Source organism: Artemia sp. Qi Xiang Cuo, chromosome 6 (assembly GCF_049724085.1).
Source record: "Artemia sp. Qi Xiang Cuo chromosome 6, ASM4972408v1, whole genome shotgun sequence".
Classification (NCBI taxonomy): Eukaryota; Metazoa; Arthropoda; class Branchiopoda; order Anostraca; family Artemiidae; genus Artemia; species Artemia sp. Qi Xiang Cuo.
Genome location: NC_142799.1, coordinates 77,529,818 through 77,535,817, shown reverse-complemented (window position 1 = coordinate 77,535,817; position 6,000 = coordinate 77,529,818).

Genomic DNA, 6,000 nt, shown 5'->3' with positions numbered 1-6,000 from the left:
AGATTCAGACACAAAAACCGAGAAAGACATGTATTGGAATAAGCAAACACCTGCACAGAAAGACAGGAAAAAAATAGTGAGAGAGATTAAAACACATACAAATACGTAGATTCAGACACAAAAACCGAGAAAGGCATGCATGAAATAAGCAAACACCCGCCCAGACACACAGGCAAAAAGAGTGAGAGAGACAAAAACACATACAAATACATAGATTGAGACACAAAAACCGAAAAAGACAGGCATTGGAATAAGCAAACACCTCCCCAAACACACAGGCAAAGAGAGTGAGACAGACAAAAACACATACAAATACGTAGGTTCAGACACACAAAACGTGAAATACATTCATTAGAATAAGTAAATACCTGCCCAAACACACTAGGCAAACACCTGACCAGACACATAAACAGAGGAAGTGACAGAGAGAAAAATACATATAAATATATGGATTCTGACATACAAACCGACAAAACAGGCACAGCGATAAGCAACCAACCGCCCAGGCACATAGGCCAAGAGAGTGAGAGAGACAAAACACATGCAATTATATAGATTCAGACATACAAAGCAACAATGAAAGGCATTGAGATAGGCAAACATCCCACCCAGACACATAAGCAAAGACAATGAGAGAGAATAAAACAATCAAATTTATAGATGCTCATATACGAACTGACATCTAAAGGTACTGGGATATGCAAATACCCACCCAGACACATAAGCCTAGAGAGTGAGAGAGACAAAAAACACATGCAAATATATAGATTCAGATATACAAAGCAACAATCACATGCATTGATATAGGCAAACACCCCGCCCGGACAAATAAGCAAAGAGAGTAAGAGAGATGATAAAAATAAATATATAGATTCTGACACACAAGCCTATAAAGACAGATACTGGGAGAAGGAAATTTTCGCCCACGAGCATATGAAGCGGAAGTGGGGGAGATAAAAACACATATAAATATATGGATTGCATGTCAGAATCCATATATTTGCATGTGTTTTTTGTCTCTCTCACTCTCTAGGCCTATGTGTCTGGGCGGGTGTTTACTTATCTCAGTGCCTGTCTTTGTCGGTTTGTATGTCAAAGTCTATATATTTATATGTTTTGACTATCTCACTCTCTTTGCTTATGTGTCTGGGCGGGGTGTTTGCTTATCTCAGTGCCTGTCTTTGTCGGTTTGTATGTCAAAATCTATATATTTATGTGTTTTGACTCTCTCACTCTCTTTGCTTATGTGTCTCTCATATCAATGCCTGTCATTGTTGCTTTACATGTCTGAATCTATATATTTGCATGTGTTTTTTGTCTCTCTCACTCTCTGGGCCTATGCGTCTGTGAGGGTATTTTCTTATCTCAGAGCCTGTCTTTGTCGGTTTGTATGTCAGAATCTATATATTTATTTGTTTTTGACTCTGTCATTCTCTTTGCTTATGTGTCTGGGCAGGGTGTTTGCCTATCTCAATGCCTGTCATTGTTGCTTTGTATGTCTGAATCTATATAATTACATGTATTTTGTCTCTCTCACTCTCTGGGCCTATGTGTCTGGGCGGGTGTTTGCTTATCTCAGTTCCTGTCTTTGTCGGTTTGTATGTCAGAATCCATATATTTATCTCTCTCACTTCCTCTGTTTATGTGTTTGGGCTGGTGTTTGCCTAGTGTGTCTGGGCAGGTGTTTGCTTATTCTAATGCATGTCTTTTTCGGTTTTTTTGTCTGAATCTACGTATTTCTATTTGTTTTTGTCTCTCTCACTCTTTTTGCCTATTTGTCTGGGCAGGTGTTTGCTTATTCCTGTTTTTGTCTCTCTCACTCTTTATGCCTGTGTGTCTAGGCGGTTGTTTGCTTATTCCAATGCATGTCTTTCTCGGTTTGTGCGTCTGAATCTACGTATTTTTATGTGTATTTGTCTCTCTCACTCTTTTTGCCTCTGTGTCTGGGCGGGTGTTTGCTTATTCTAATGCATGTCTTTCACGGTTTGTGCGTCTCAATCTAAATATTTGTTTATGTATTTGTCTCTCTCACGTTTTTCGCTTGTGTATCTGGGCGGGTGTTTGTTATTAAGATTTTTAAGTTATAAAATTTGCCCATTGTTTACGTATAGTATTTGTTATTGGGAAGTATGCATACATTTTTCAGGTGGGGAGGGGAGGAGGATGTTTTTGCTGAGAGGATTTTGCACTGAGAGAATTTTCCATGGAGAGGGAAGCTTCCAGGATCGTGGACTAGATGCCCACATAAATTTGAAATGTTTGGGCTTTCATCTCTTGTCTGGAAAATAAATGGAATCCCACTCTACAATCTATCTTTTGATAAATCCTATAGAACATTGTATGAGTTGACAATGCAAACCCTAGATCATGAGTCACAACTATTTGAAAATGGTATAACCGAAGAAATGTTTGCTAAAACACATTGATTTGGATTTGTCTGGCATCCAGAAAATGAGTATAGTACGTACGGAGAGTATGCGTTTAGAATGTACATTTGCCAACCCATTAGCCGAGAGTAATGCACTAATCTCCCTAAATCAATTTGAAACCTATTGGGAAATCACTCCCGAAGGCAGTGTTCTATTAGACTTGGCACCATGAACACCAGTCAAATAATCAATGTATTTAATATGGACCCCTACATGTCCAAATACAGATCCTATTGTCTGCCCTCAGACTTTCTTAGAAAAATTCAAAGTGCCAATAATACCCTAATCATTGTAAATAGCAGTCCGTCAACTGTGCAGACAGGTCATTGGTTGTGTATCTCTCAAAGAATGAAGACGATTGAGTTTTTTGATCCTCTTGGCTTACCCTATACATTCTATACTCCACACATCAGCAAGCATATTGAGAGAAGTGGAAAAACTATTATTCAAAATCAGAAGAGAGTGGATCTGACGACTAGAGGCTGTGGCTTCCATGCACTACTACATTTTGTGTTCAGATGTCGAGGCTATACTTACAAGCAGTTTCTCAACATTTATGTAGACAATCCACGTCTGAACGATTTTATGGTGGAAAATATCCTCTCTGACCTGTATAATATTGATTTTAGTGCCCTACGAGTAAAGTGCTTAAAAAATGTATTTGAATTTGTTTATTAATAAATGTAAAATGTATATACAACAATGTCTTTATTCTTCACTTTAGATTTCTTCTTCGGTGTATAGGCAACTGCCGTGAACCAATAATACTGGTAAATCATCTGAATTCACTTTATAGTGATCTTGATTGGCTGAAAAGTCAGGGTCACATTTTCTACAGTATAATGTAACTTCACTCTGGTCATATCTCTTTGTATAGTCGATGATACTATTTGCATTCATATTATGAAATTCACGAGTTTCAATCTGTCTATTTGAAGTAATATCACATACAGTGTTTTCAACTGGTGAATCACATTCGGTAACTGCCAACTAAAAATCACTAGGTTTATAGTCATAATAGGCAGTGTCGTCACAACGATGACGTAGAAACCAAATTGTCTTGTTACTCCAGCATTTGAATCGTAGACCAGACTCTTCCTCCCAAAATAATTTAAATCCACGACGATACCAATCTCGTAGAAATAAACTAATCCTCTAGGGTGAGAGGCACAAATCTCTTCAAGACATGAATTACATCCTTTAATTTGTACTGCATAGCCTCTATATAATTTACAATGATTGCGTAATTTGCACTTTTCTTTATAGCCATCAATAATTGTACAATTATAAAAGTATTACCTACTAACAAGAGTGCGAATGCATAGTAGACACGTATATAATATTTTTGGTTTCTAGTGTCTGCTCTTTCACAGCTAAAAAGAGAGTGATCCTCATTCCATGACTTTAAAAGAAGGACAGGTGAGAGGAGTAACTTTATGATGCTATCTCTTTTGAATGGGGGAGCCATCTACAACGAATCTATGGCAATGTTTTCAAAAGTATATCCAGGATATTATTCTGCTTTGTTCCAATTAATATATCAATAAATTGAGTATCAGCATTTGAGTCACATCGACAAAGTTTCATACAATAGTCCAATGGGGGAGAATCAGTTTTCATTATATTGTTAAGTGTTTCCTGTGATAATACCTTTCGTTGAAGGGATAACTCGAGAAAATTATCATCCAAAATCAAATGTTTTTCCATAATCGCCATATTCAATCTAATTCTCTCTTTCTCAAATTCATTCATTTTTCAATCCTATCACTGTCACTGCTGACTCTTGACTAACCATGATTCGGTCTACTTAATATAACAAAAAGAAAGGGAACATTTTCGATTTCGAAACAATTTTATTGTATAATTGCAACAATAATACTACACATATACAATTAGCGATATAGCTTATTGTCTTCGATATGCTTCAATAATGCACTTAAAGCACTTTGAAGTCTATTCGCAGGTGCTATATCAACTTTTGCAGCGAAGCATAATTGATCCTCCATTTTAAATTTGCTCAAGGATATCACATATCTTGCACATACTTCATCCCATTCCAGACAAAGCCGTGATCCTCTCGTGATTTCCACCGCAATGTTTGGGGCTCTTGTATCATTGCTACGAACTCCACTATCAACTTCTAATAGGGTAAACATTCCACTCATCATTATTACAAATATATCCTATTGAGTAAAGTCAAACTGTTCTCACTCCTTGAATTCTATTTACGCACTAATAACAACTATAGCAAAAATTCTTTCCTTATATTCTCTGGAATCCTGTCCCGTTAATATTTCCGACCCCTGATTGACTTAGAAAGAGACACGGGATATCGTCCTGTTAAAGTCGGATCAATACATTGCCTCGTTAGAATTCAATGCGCATGTGCAAACTTCGTCCCGGTGTCAATACACTTAGAAGCAACAAATAAATTGACCTTGAAAAAGGTGTCATTGACCCGTCAGTGGAGATACATTCTTTTGATAACCGAATTATGTACTGTCACGAACTCATGAGGCCTTCCTACTTACCATTTCCTCAAACAAATACAATCAAAATTTTGAGACAACCGTTTTGTTTAACGTAGTTGAAAGTTCCAGAAATTAGGTTTTTGAGGATGACAACCCCCTCGCAGTCCTCAGGGCAAAGGTTGTAATTTATGCCCCAACAGGGTTGTATAACAACCCCCCGACAACCCCCTATTCGATTGAAAATAGAAAGAGCTAATGCCCTTTTTAATAGTCGAAAGTGATTGGAGGGCAACTAGTCCCCCTCCCACGCGCACACTCCATTTGCCCATTATGTTTAAAACCTAAATGTTGCCTTGAGATTAAATCAAAATGCACTTTATTAATGCTAATTTGCAATAAGGCATCTCAGCAGTATCCCAGGAACGACTGAGGATATTATGTTCAAACTTTCGGGGCTACTTCTGTAATTAAAATTTAATCAAAGTAATGTAAGTGTATCCGAACTATCAAAGAAAGTAAAGCAGATTTTTTTGCGAATAGTACCAAGTTTTCTATTTCAGGTCAACTAGAAGAGGTATGAAACTAAATTAAAAGCTACTTTTTGTGTGCGGATTTTTAAAAGGGTGCATGTTGTTAAAAATTGCTGAAAATTTTTCTCTAGCATACAAATAGCAGGCCAAACTATAAATTAAGTCTTAAAAAAAACAAAAAGACTTAAAGAATTATTGTCTTTTTCCCTGAAAAGACGGTGTCAATATAAAACGAACAGAAATTAATTAAAAATACTTTTTCCACAAAATAAGTTTTTCAAACAAAAGTAAAGAACTCCATTAAACCAAAAATGAGCAAAAATAAAATCAAATAATCTACCAAGCGTTACTGAAAAAATATAAGTATTTTCACTTTTATAACTTTACTCAATTAAATAATATAAACATTTTGATTACTAAATACATGTATATTAAACTGACGATGCCCATTCATTTGTATTTTTTCAGTACAGTGCAAGTTGTGTTCTGTCCTTGGGAAGCCATAGGGGTTTTGCGCACAACTTATGTTAATTTCTGCTCGTTTTGAGTTTGACTCGGTTAATTATTGTA